This window comes from Bufo gargarizans, chromosome 6 (genome assembly GCF_014858855.1).
Source record: "Bufo gargarizans isolate SCDJY-AF-19 chromosome 6, ASM1485885v1, whole genome shotgun sequence".
Classification (NCBI taxonomy): domain Eukaryota; kingdom Metazoa; phylum Chordata; class Amphibia; order Anura; family Bufonidae; genus Bufo; species Bufo gargarizans.
The window spans coordinates 330,527,531-330,541,573 of record NC_058085.1 but is presented as its reverse complement, the minus strand read 5'-3'; positions in this window follow the sequence as shown (position 1 = coordinate 330,541,573).

Sequence of the window (14,043 nt, the reverse complement as noted above, 5' to 3'; positions counted from 1 at the left end):
TATGTTTTTATTATTTTTGATTATATTCTTTCTCTATAATTTTTATTCCCCATTTTATTTGAGTCCGCTTAATGTATTCTAGTGAAAACCATGTGAAAACCATGCTTGGTTCTTGGATATTGGTGTTAGTCTTGTATTCCAGATGGAACCTCGTGTGCCCCAGGAACACAGCTGAGGTTCGGCCATGAGACACCTAGGAAAGATTTAAAGTTGGCTGATGGAGGAGGTCACCATAAAGGACCAAAGGCCTATAAAGGACTATGACATCAAGATGAAGATGGAGAATTCCTCCATGTTTTGTGTTTCTTTTCCTACTTTTACACTACACAGAAGTTTGTTTTTATCTCCTTCATAGTCTCTATTTTTGTTTTCATGTGTCACATGGGTATAAATACAAGGTTTAGTTTGGACAGTGACCCTATAATAACTGATTAATTTAATAATCAGTAATTCAGGGGGATATGTTACAGGGCTGAGATTCAGTCCTGTTTTGATATTTAAATTGGACACATGGTTGAGTGAGTAACATCACTTTGCCATGTGGTTCCATAGTCATGACCCTGCCCCTTCCTGCGCTTACATCACAGGTACAATGAATTGGGGGTGGGCAGGTGTTAATATAGAGTCAATATACCTAGCCACTGGGGCTTTCCTAGGCCAGACCTGCTTCCTGTGGAGTCTTAGATGGAGGAAGTAGGACCACCTTACGTTCTAAGGCTAGGTATCTTTTATCTATATTATTAGACTATAGGCCATTTACATGGTGTATGTTTACTTACTGTATTGCTGTAGACTGCCAAATGAGCGAGAAGAACAGAAAACTTGTACAGTGGACTGGTCATTTATCAATTGCCTTTCCTGACGTGCAGACATTACAAGGACGAAAGAGATTGGGGAACTTTCATTTCCTTGTACACAGGAGATTTTGCACTGGGCATTTTTTTTTCACATGTGATCTTATATATTCATTCATCAGTTTTTTTTGGCCAGCTGAATCCCGGCACTAATGCTGGAAACCGGCTGGATCCTCATCTGATCTCATTGCAGTCAATGGGTCATGCCGGGGCTCCGGCTCCTCCAGTTATGCCGGATACGATGGTTGTAAGTAGTGATGAGCAAAGTTATGAAAAATTTAATTCCGCTGCTTCGCTGAATTTCACAAAGAAATTTGATTTGTCACGAATTACTTTGTCACGAATCACATTCCTTTGTAAGTAGGGGTTGCAATGATTGGGAACGGCGACGTCCTAATGCACTATATAATATTATACAGAATGTAGTGAAAAGCTGGAAAATATGCAAATCTGCCACAGTTTTATGGATTTCGTTTTTACGGCATATCCTATGTGGTAAAACTGACCTGCTCCCTTCATTCTCAGGGTACAGTTTTAGCAAACCACATTTTGACCCCCACATTTTGCCATATTTTGACCGCCATAACCCTTTATATTTACTTCTAATATAATGTCACAGAAGCTTACCTGATTCCCAGTTGTGATTTCACAGAAGCTTACCTGACTGAATCTCAGTTGTGATATCACAAACACTTACCTGGTTCTCAGTTGTGATGTTACAGAAGCATGTCTGAGGAAGTCAGCAGTCCTTTGCCGAAATGCATTAGCGACCACTTATATCGCTTTTTTATTTTTATTTTGTCATAGTTTATTTATTTTAATACATTTAACATTTGTGATGTCATTGAAGTTTATCTGATTCTCATTTGTGATGTCACAGAAGCTTACCTGATTCTCAGCTGTGATGTCATGAAGCTTACCTGATTCTCAGCTGTGATGTCATGGAAGCTTACTTAATTCTCAGCTGTGATGTCATGAAAGCTTATCTGATTCTCAGCTGTGATGTTACGGAAGCTTATCTGATTCTCAGCTGTGATGTTACGGAAGCTTATCTGATTCTCAGCTGTGATGTCATGGAAGCTTACTTAATTCTCAGCTGTGATGTCATGGAAGCTTATCTGATTCTCAGCTGTGATGTCATGGAAGCTTACCTGATTCTCAGCTGTGATGTCACGGAAGGGACCCCCACTTACACCGAGAAGGGAGCGGAGAAAGCTGTGCAGCTGCCCTCCATGCATTTCTATGGGGCCACCGAAAATTGCTGAGCACTGGCTAGGCTATTTCCGTCGGCCCCATTGAAATGAATAGGAACGGTGGCCGCACAAGCATGGTGCGCTCCTATTCACTTGTATGGGGAGAGCTCTTGGTTGTGGCTGGAACCCGGGAAACCCGGGGTCCTCCAGACACCGCTCTCCCCACTCCGTTCTCGGCGTAGGTGCGGGTCCTAGAGGTGGGACCCACACCTATCAGACAATGGGAGCATATCCTAACGATATGCCCCTATTGTCTGTGATTCTCAGCTGTGATGTTACGGAAGTTTACTTGATTCTCAGCAGTGATGTCATGGAAGCTTATCTGATTCTCACCTGTGATGTCATGGAAGCTTACCTGATTCTCAGCTGTGATGTCATGGAAGCTTACTTTATTCTCAGCTGTGATGTCACAGAAGCTTACCTGATTCTCAGGTGTGATGTCATGGAAGCTTACTTAATTCTCAGCTGTAATGTCATGAAAGCTTATCTGAATCTCAGCTGTGATGTTACAGAAGCTTACCTGATTCTCAGCTGTAATGTCATGGAAACTTACTTGATTCTCAGCTGTGATGTCACGGAAGCTTACCTCACTGAATCTCAGTTGTGATTTCACAGAACCTCACCTGACTAATTCTCAGTTGATGTCACAGAAGCTTACCTGATTCTCAGCTGTGATGTCACATATGCAGCAACCGGGCCACAGGGGCGATATGTTACTCATGGTTAGCAGAGCTCCCTGGGCCAGCGTGCAGTGTAAGGAAGGTCAGCACTAGTTCCTTCGGGGCACACTCTGGTGTACAGGGATTCCCGCCAGATAGTGGTTGAGGTGCCCTTGGTGGTATAAGTTTTAGGTGCCATGGAGGCAGGGCCTCTGTTGTTCGTGACGCCAGCACTATTAGGTGTAAAGGAGGGTGGTAGAAAGGATGAGGAGTCAGTGGTTGTAAACAACTGAACTTTTTACTTAATCAATTGCCTTGAAGTAGTTAGTGCAGTACATTTACATGGCAAGGGTGACAACCCATATAATGCATACATGATTAGCTTAGCTGAAATCAGGGGCGTAACTACCATAGCGGCAGATCATGTGACTGCTATGGGACCCAGGGCAAAAGGGGGCCCAGTTGGGGTCATCTTCTCTTCTACTGGAGGTGAAAATTGGTCAGGACTCTACCCTCTAAAGGAACAACTTTTAGCAACTGAGGCAGTGGAAAAATAGCACAAGGGTAATTAAAAAGGATTTAGGCAGAAATCTTTCTGTCCTGTGTGGGGGGCCTGGTTTGATCCTTGCTATGGGGCCCTTACTTCTCTATGTACGCCACTTGCTGAAATCCTAGTAACAGGCTTGACAATAGGTGCATTGAGATTTTTGACATTGAGAATATTTGACATATTGAACTTTGCTTCTCCTGCTCCTCACACATCACTACCTCTCTCCTAACTCCTCAGCTAACTTCCTTCCTTCTACCTCTGACTTGACGCACCCTAAGATATATATATATGTGGTGCCAGCACCACCTAGGGGGGAATGGATGTAATGGCATGCACATCTAAAACAGCCTGTTAGAAGGAACTACAGCTATATACAGAAATACATTAATATACATACTACAAATACCCCAATTTATACAGGACCCCATGACCATCACGGAGTGGGACACTGCACAGAGGCCTACCTGATTCTCAGCTGTGATGTCACAGAAGCTTACCTCACTGAATCTCAATTGTGATATCACAGAAGCCTACCTGACTGATTCTCAGTTATGATGTTACAGAAGCATGTCTGAGGAAGGCACTGAAACTACTTGGATTGAAGACAGGAACTGGAGCACAAGGCAGAAGCATAAAGGCAGCAGAATGGGGCAGAGTAGCATGGTTAACATGCCCGCAGGGGAGAGCAGGGTAGCGGCGGATATAGACAGTGGACCTAACAGCCAGTTGTGATTTCAAAGAAGTTTACCTGATTCTTAGTTGTGAAGTCCCAGAAGCTAAACTGACTGATTCCCAGCTGTGATGTCACAGAAGCTTACCTCACTGATTCTCAGTTATGATGTCACAAAAGCTTAGATGAATAATTATAAGTTGTGATCAGGGGCATACCTCCAATAGAGGCAGACCATGGCGCTGCTAGGGGGCCCGTGGGGAAAAGGGGTCTGTAGTCAACCAAAGTTCCCGCCCCCTAATTACACTCTTTACTGTCCAGCTCCAGTATAATATGTCTATAATCAGTGGAGAAATCTAAAGGACATCTAGTAAAGGAACTGTACACCTAGTAAAGGAACTGCCTAAAGCATGGTGTAGTTCCCAGGTTAGAGAGGAACATCTGCCAGGACCCGTGATGACATCATTATCATAGGTCCTATACATCTAGTAAAAGGTCTGCACAGGTCCTTCAACCCGAAACAGCATGGAGAAGAACTGAGACTAGAATAGAGTGTTAAGAGGAGGTACTCCTCCCTTCTCTTCATTTGCACCCCATTTCCTATTTTTACACACACACACACACATATATATATATATATATATATATATATATATGTATATAGCAAACAAAAAATTACACAGCAGCACCAGTCCAATAGCATGGGTGCAAAATCCTCCCAGCCGCAGGCTCAACGGCTAACAGATAGATATATGTTCAAAAGATGAGGCAGCACTCCAGAGGTAAAGTGAAAAACGATGGACCCTTTATTGACCCCTTTGCAACGTTTCAACCGCTCAATGCAGTCTTTATCAAGCATAAAAATGGTGTCTCACAGGGGTATATATACCCAGAATACATAGCAGCAAATAGAGTGACAATCAATTAATAAATAATACAATCATAAAAATAAGTGTTAAAATACATAAGATATAATTATACAGTGATCCTTGTAACATCGATATAGTTTACATGATTGTGTTCAAATGTGCAAATTAACAATATCCATGATTAATACAAACATATACTATAAACTGTGTAAATTGGACACATTAAAACAGTGTTACATCACCTGTGCATAAGTGTCAGCAAAAGCTGTAATTAATAAAAACTCACACAGCGGGGACAGACATGCGGCGCCAAAATCCGCGTCCTCCAAGTCAGACTGCGCATGTCTAGAAGCCTAGCAACTGCAACTCAAACAAACTGAGCCAGGAGACGCCACCAGAGTCACATGATTGATCACCTGACCATCCACATGACTCATGCAGCCATCGCGAGACTATGCCGAGAGCAGCGCTTGGAATCGCCACGCCAGCGGGGAGGGGCAAGCGCACACAGGCCAACAACACCAGCAACAACCGGCCACACACCGCAGGCAAAGCGCATACCAGCCAGAGAAGAGGGCAATGCAGTCACGACTATAGGGAGAAGGGGAAACTTAGGGCACACAAAAGGGGGGGGGGGGTGTCAAAAGATCAATAGAACGGATGTCTAAATTTGGTAGGTACAGACATCCGTCTAACCGCTGTACTCAGGATATATGCTGGAGCGATCATGGTACTTTTTGCATTGAAGCACACAAGGGGAGAAAACCCCTATAAGATAGATACCAAACATCTTGAGGGTAGATAGAGGGGGCCCAGTAGTTGTATCATTTCCATGATCATCACTACGGGCCTATAACGGGAAAAAGGCCCAGGACACGTCCATGCCCAAAGCCTTCTAGCCCAAAATCTCCCCCAAACCCTACAAACAGGTAAATTAGGACCACCACTCACATTATCAAAACCCTATACAAGCGGCCAGAGTAATTGATAATGAATCTGAAATTGTTGTGCCCCATGAGTCCCCTCCCTCACAAGATCCATATGAAAATTGACCCAGGATCCCGCGTTCGCCATCTGTCCAAACCGCTGCGAAAGCATTGATAAATAAGATCTAAAAAGAAGAGAAAAAGAAAGATATACATTTATCAGGATGGATATACAATGACACCAATTGAATTCACATATCCAGGACAAGAGTAACAAAGAACCAACAGGATGATGAAAAACCCACATCTACATCACACTCCATTTGAACGCGACATTAAGACCAAATAAGACCAAATGGTCTCAGAGTATGTAGGCGATGGATCCAACGTAGCTCTTTCTGTTTGAGAGCCAAAGTCCGATCACCCCCCCCCCCCCCCCTTGACAAATTGTTTTGGAACTGGCAAATCTTTCCTTTTGTGTCTAATAGTGAAACAGTGGTTGTTTAAACGTGTCTTCATGTCACATGTGGTCTCCCCAACATATAGGCGATCACATGGACACGAAAGCACATAAACAACATATGCACTATCGCATGTCAGAAATTGGCAAATATCATAACGGGTCCCTGATGTAGGATGAATAAATTTGTCGCCCTTGATCATAAATGAACACTTTACACAATTCAGACAGGGGTAGCATCCCCTTCTGCGAGACCCAATGTAGGTTTGTACAGAACCTTTGGTCGGAATGTCAGCCCGAACCAATTTGTCGTGCAAATTGGTGGGGCGCCTATAGGATAAAAGGGGGGGGGGGGGTACAGTGAAAGCTGCAATATGAGGCAGATTACTTTTCAAAATGGACCAATGTTTGCGAATGATCTTGGCAACCATCCCACTTTGTTCAGAATGCGTGGATATAAACGGAATCCGTACCGCTTTATTAGATATGGTGTCAGTTCCAATCTGCTGTGGATACCTAACCCTATCCAAATGTTTATTGATCACCCGAGAGGGATATACTCTCTGTCGAAATTTATGCACCATCTGGGCATAGCGAGTAGGTAGTGTTTCAGGATCCTGTACTATCCTCTTAACTCTAAGCAGCTGACTATATATATGATTATGCTTGATAAAGACTGCATTGAGCGGTTGAAACGTTGCAGAGGGGTCAATAAAGGGTTCATCGTTTTTCACTTTACCTCTGGAGTGCTGCCTCATCTTTTGAACATATATATATATTTACATATCTATAGTACTGCAGACAGTTACAACCACTATTGCCTCATATATTTCACACAATAACCATAATATATATCTGTATACACTGCAACTATTATATTATACCTTGTACTTCTCACCTTCTCATATCAGTACATAGAGCTCTCTCTCTCTTTCTCTCTCTCTCTCTCTCTATATATATATATATATATATATATATATATATACAGCCCCCCTGCATCTATTATACAGTATACTAGATGCAGTGGACACAGGTATGGAGTATACCCAGCAGCATATTGATATGTGAGGTAGAAGATATAATAGATACAGTGTATACAGTATATATTGTATTTAACAGTGTACTGACATGTGAGGTACGAGGTATAATAGATGCAATATGCTAAAAGGGTTATACAATTCTAAAAATGCCACCTCCCCTTCACAATGCCCGGCTCCTCCTCTAGATCATACTTACTTTACTTAAAGGGAACCTGTCATGTGGATATTTGATTATAATCTAACTAATTATATACAATCATTAACTACTAAAAAGTACCTTAGATATATTCACTTACTGGTGTGACAGATGGTTACCTCATAATATACACACAAAGATGCCACATGCTAATGAGCTGATTCGAGTCCAGCGTGATGTCATTGAGTCCAGCATATAATTAATTCAGAGCTATAGCCCCTCCCCTGCCCACCTGCTGCTGATTCATATGGAAACAAACTGTCATTCAGCGGCAGGAGGGCGGGGAGAGTCAGGAGCTCATGAATATTCATGACTCATCATTATCAGCTGGAGCTTTTCAATACAAGATGTTGGCAGATTGACTGGGTCAGAAAGTGACCCAGCATTTTGCTAAGCGAATCAGTCACTTATTTATGTTGCCTTTAGTTAGGACACCATAAAACTGGTGACAGGTTCCCTTTAAGTCAGAGCAATTGGATTTGCATTTTCTCTTGAAGACATTTCACTAGTCATCAGACTGGCTTTCTCAATTAGGGAACTGAGAAAGCCAGCTGGGTGACAAGTGGAACGTCTTCCAAAGAAGACACAATTCCAGCTGCTCTGACTTATTACTTCTGATACGTACAGGTGAAACTCAAAAAATTTGAATATTGTGCAAAAGTCCATTTATTTCAGTAATGCAAATTTAAAGGAATTGCATTAATGCAGCTTAAAATTAGGATTTTGTGAAAAGGTTCAATATTCTAGGCTCAAAGTGTCACACTCTAGTCAGCTAATTAATCCATACCCCCTGAGCAAAGGGTACCTCAAAATTATGACTTTGGGGTTTCATAAACTGTAAGCCATAATCATCCAAATGATAACAAATAAAGGCTTGAAATGTCTCGCTTTGCATGTAATGAGTCTATCTCATATGTTAGGCTCCATTCACACGTCCGTGATGTGTTGCGGACAAGAATAGGACATGTTCTATCTTTTGCGGAGCTGTGGACCCGGAGATCGGGGCAGCGCTCCGCAATTGCGGATGCAGACAGCACACTGTGTGCTGTCCGCATCCATTCCGTCCCCATAGAGAATGAATGGGTCCGCACCCGTTCCGTAAAATTGCGGAACGGGTGCGGAACCATTTTGCGGACGTGTGAATGGAGCCTTAGTTTCACCTTTTAAGTTGCATTACTGAAATAAATAAACTTTGCACGATATTCTAATTTTTCGAGTTTCACCTTATGTGGTCACTGCATCTCTGTGACAGCATGACATAGAGCCCCCAGAGCTGTAATCTTTCTGGTCATGTAAATTAGATGGTTAGGGCTGCAGCCGGTACCAGGTGGAGACCGTAAGACACAGAAGCAAGACAATGGATGCAATGTCACAGGAGGTCTAAAGATGGGTAAAGATGGGTCACGTGATTGAGATCCAGATTGAATAGATCCACTTGAATAGTGATGAGCGGCAGGGCCAATATTCAAATTCGGGATATTTTGCGAATATTTGGGCCAATATTAGTCATAAATTCGCGAATTCAAGAATTTGCGATTATTTTCTTGATTACAAAAATCAGCAATGTAATATGCGCGTATCGCGCACGCAATAAAGGCGTGAGTCACATTTGCTACATTTTTCAAGCTGCTAGAAGTTTCCTGAGAATGGAGAAAATGGTTGGCACTGCAGAACATTACAATAGCTTTATATGCAGATAGAGTGCTCCAATATATTAGCAATTGCACAAATTGGCAATTAATGATGCACATATTTTGGCTCAATACGTGCAACTTCACATTTTAGCAGGTCTGACCACATATTACTGATTGGTGAACTAAGTATTGTTGTGAACTTGTGACATCACAGCACTATGAAACCTATCAGCTCCACTATATCAGGATATAACCTACACTGACTATCTCCCACTAACTATCTGTATTATATATATGCGCTAACTAACTATCTAACTAACTAACTAACTAACTAACTAACTAACTAACTATCTAATGTAATGATAGTGGGCATGAAGGGTATACGGAATGCCCACCATGGTGGCATTGAGCATATTGGGGGTAGTGGTTAGTTTAAGTCCCATTTTCTCTCCTTTTTTCCCGCCTTTTCTTTATGGTAATATGTGTTCTTTTTCAGCATTCTGAGGTGAATTTATCTAAAGATTCTGATTGGTACCTGGTTGCTTACCTGTTGCTGAGGTACCTGTTTTCTGCCAGCTGCTGATTGGTTGATGATGTTTTAGGGCGGGAAATTTGAGTATTTAAAGAAGAGCGCAGCAGGTCCGGAGCTTGTCCGCCGCGGAGCCTGTAAGAAGAGGACGTCGTCGGAAGCCCTGGTGAATTGCCGGCGTAGCTGCAAAAGAGCTATTAAGCTGTGCCGGCATTACTAGGCAGAAGCGGAGCGGCGGCTGTAAGGAGCGGCGTGGGAGCAGCGAGTCAGCGCGGTGGCAAAGGCTTTAGCGGCGCTGAGTTCCGGAGGTGCGGCTACTGTAGGCGGAGGAGCCGAAGACTACTGGCCTGGGTGGCTGAAATTAGAAGACAGCGGAGAAGGACTCACCGGATTGATGGAGGAACTCCTGAAGAGATTGATACACCGCGCCGAGTCAAGAGGAGGAGAGGCGTGGCTTCAGCGGTGCTTGGCTGACGGTTTGTCAGCTGAAGAGGAGGAGGCGGGAGTAAGTGACGTCGCTCGGCGTAGTGACGTCACAGAAGATGCGACGGCGCCGGCGATGTCATCAGGAAGCGTTACCCACGGCGCTGAAGCTCGGGTTTCTAAAAGGATCAAGAGGCCGAGGAGGGCATACTGACCGTCCGAAGCAAGGAGCAAGAAAGGTGGCAGTGTGCGCTCCTCCCCTAGGTGTGCGGTATCGCAGCCTGGGGTTTTGAGTCGAGCGCCACAGCCGGCCTCCAGCGCACACAGCATGGATCCGGGACCGGAGACTGGTGAGGAGATATGTAGGCAGAGCTTGGCTTTGCCTACCAACATAGGGACAAATGAGAATAGGTTATTGCTTAGTTTAGCCAAGTTATTTTCTGAATGGGCTACAGCTAGTGTGCCTGTGTCAGTAGATCAGCCTGCAGCAGTGTGGAGAGATATTCCAGCTGATGTAGGTGCTGATAATATAAGTTCTAATAAATCAGTAAATGCAGTAGTTTTGGATAATGGTGCGGGTATAAGTGAAACTTGCTTAAAAGGAGGCCTTGACGTGTGACGGGTCTCCTTTGGTGTTTCATTTATCCTAATCTGTGAAAGAAAAAATTTGGAGAAGGGAATATATCGATATTTTATTGTTACTCCCTTCCGCCAAAGAGTCTTTTAAGGTAGAGAAGAAAGGCCTTGAAAAGGAGGAGGATAGAAGAAGGTGTCATGTTACATGATATTATTTTTTATTATGTACTGTCTCTTTAATGCCTATCTAGTTTGTCTCTTGTGGCATTCCTTAGTTTGCATGCTGCTCAGTCTCCTCCCCCTCTTTGCTGTATCAGCCATTTTAATGCTGTAATTCATCTGACCTGTGTCTATTCTCTATACCTGCATGGAAGAATCGTTCTTTTACCTGTTGTAACTTGCATTCTACGGATCATACGACGAATAAACATCGCCAGATCTTCTTTCATGTGAGTTGGGACTGAGTAAGCTATCTGGAAAGGTGATTTGGGATGAATAATCTCTTCAGGGCAATGAGCTCCATGTGCTACTGAAAACCACATTCATAGCCTTTGCAGCCGATTCAGAATAGTAAAAGAACGTATCCAGCAGCCTGCACAGAGATAACTGCGTCACAGGACAGATCATAGTGAAGTGTAACTGTGTGTATTGCACGAGAATTCTGCATACAACCCCAGCACAGCTTGTTACAGCTCCTCACAGTATACAGACACTCTTCACTGCTACAGTCAAGCCTGTGTACTGCAGGCCATCATGAGTGGAAAGGGCTCAGTGTGTGATGAAACACCACAGCATGCTTCACACAGAGAAAGTCAGGATGAGGACCCAGAGTTCACTGCATCGACCAAACGCTCTGTGAAACCCACTTGGAAGGTTAAAGAGAACTATGAATCCATGAGAACTGAACTAGCAACCAGTTTGAAGCAGATTTGGGATAAAATCCTCACCCACATTGATGTGATTTCATGTCCCAGCCATGAGGTACTGCAACTAGAGGGCGCCATAAAGCATCTCTCTGCTTCATACGAACTGTACCAGACTACAAGCAACAAATATAAAACTATTCTGCAAAGCATCAACACTGAGGAGTCCTTAGAGCAACTTAACAATGCCCAGCTTCTTAATGAGGAAAGAGAAAGCTTTATCCAGCGAACTAAAGCAAAGGCAGAAGCAAAATTAATGCTGCCACGGGACACTGTATCTCACAAATCTGTATCCACCAGACGTTCTAAAGGTTCCTCTAGATCCCGAAGTTCAAAACACTCAACGCTTAGTGAACAGCTAATGAATGCCCGCGCCGAAGCAGAGGCTATCAAGGTACGGGCCGCATATGCAAAAAAAAGAGCAGATATGGAGACCGAGGTTGCAGTAATGGAAGCCGAGGCAGCGCATCAAAAGGCAGCAATAGAAGCTCAAACGGCACGTCAAAGGGCAGCAATTGAAGCTTTAAAGGAACAGAGCAACTACGAGGCAGCTGCAGCAAAACTAAAGGTTTTGGAACAAGCTATCGGTGCAGATGAAAATGCTAGCGAAAGGGTCAGCGTCAAGGCAGATGTAGCAGATCCTTTTGAACGCACTAAGAACTATGTTCTAAACCACAGCAGTGAACACTCAATTACCTCCACGTTTCACGGCAACGCAAGGACTTCACCACCATCATCAGGTAAAAGCCGTTCCAGCCACTTCCTACATGCAAACCCACCCCAGTGCAGCCCCCGACTGTCATGCTGATCCCGCAAAAGTCACAAAACGGCACACTAAGCCGCAAGCAAGTCGCCAGCCTCCTGCTAACAGTACTGTTCCAGATCTTCACCCAACAATTCAGCTGAATGCCCTTGCTGCACCATATCTTCCCACGTCTCTTTGCAACGATACCATAAACAATGCGATCCACAACAATCAACCAGCAACCTCCTATGTAAAGTCAGGGGCAACCGATACAACAGAGGTAGTAAAGTACTTACTTCGACATGAGCTCGCCAAGTCAGGCCTAGTAAACTTCGACGACCATCCTGAAAATTATAGAAGCTGGAAAGCCGCTTTCAAAACTACATTAAGCGGTATCGGTTTTACTGCCGATCGTGAGCTGGATCTGCTGATCGGGTTGCTTGGCCCACAGTCAACAGAACGTGTCAAGAGCCTCAGGTTAGTTTAGATCGACAATCCAACTGCAGGTCTTACCGCAGCATGGGAGCGTCTAGAACAGACTTACGGTAGTCCTGAAGCCATAGAGAATGCATTGCTCAAACGATTGGAAAATTTCCCAAGGATATCTGGTAAGGACAATATAGAGTTCCAGAGACTCAGCGACCTTCTTCTCGAAGTCCAGCTTGCCAAAACTGACCCTAAGCTACCTGGCCTCAGTTACCTGGACACTGCTCGAGGAGTTAACCCTATCATTTGCAAGCTTCCGCATGGCCTACAAGAAAAGTGGATCCAAGTTGGGTCATCATACAAACGGGAAAACAAGGTTTCCTTTCCCCCGTTCTCCTACTTCTGCAATTTCGTCAGGAACATTGCTGACACCAAGAACGATCCTAGTTTTGCATTCAACGAGTTCAATACTCCCTCACCTAAAGGTGACAACCTACATACTAGCTACAGGAACCGCAGAGGTCCCGTGTCCGTTAGGAAGACAGACATTATTCCCACTCCCGCCCCAAACAAGAGCGGCAAGATCGAAAACCCAAACCGATTATGTCCCATCCACAAGAAGCCTCATCCCCTCAAAAAATGTATTGGTTTCAGAAAGAAGCCCCTACAAGAACGAAAGGAACTCCTAAAGACTTTTGGGGTATGTTATAGATGCTGTGCTTCCACCGATCACTTTGCCAAGGAATGTAAAACTCCTATCAAGTGCATAGAGTGCGGTTCCGAGGACCATGTGCAAGCACTCCATCCCCTTGAGTCCAATCCTTCACAACATGCAGACCTTCCTCCTGGGCAGAACCACAGCGGGAAGAGTACAGATCACGTACCTAATTCCACCATGGTATTTTCTTCGTGCACTGAAGTCTGTGGGGAAGACCACTGTGACAAATCTTGCGCTAAAATATGCCTAGTGAATATTCATCACAAGGATCAGCCAGAAAAGACTTTAAGGGTGTATGCTATCTTAGACGATCAAAGCAATCGATCGCTTGCACGATCCGAACTGTTCGATCTATTTTGCACAAAAGGAGAGGTTCACCCTTACACCTTAGGCACTTGTAGTGGAACTACAGAGGTTTTTGGAAGAAGGGCTCATGGATTTATTGTGTCCTCCCTAGAAAATAACCTACAATTACCCTTACCTACACTTGTAGAGTGTAACCAGATACCAGCCAACAAAGAAGAAATACCTACACCAGAAGTTGCCTTCTACCACCCTCATCTAAGGTCAATAGCCAGTGAAATCCCACCAC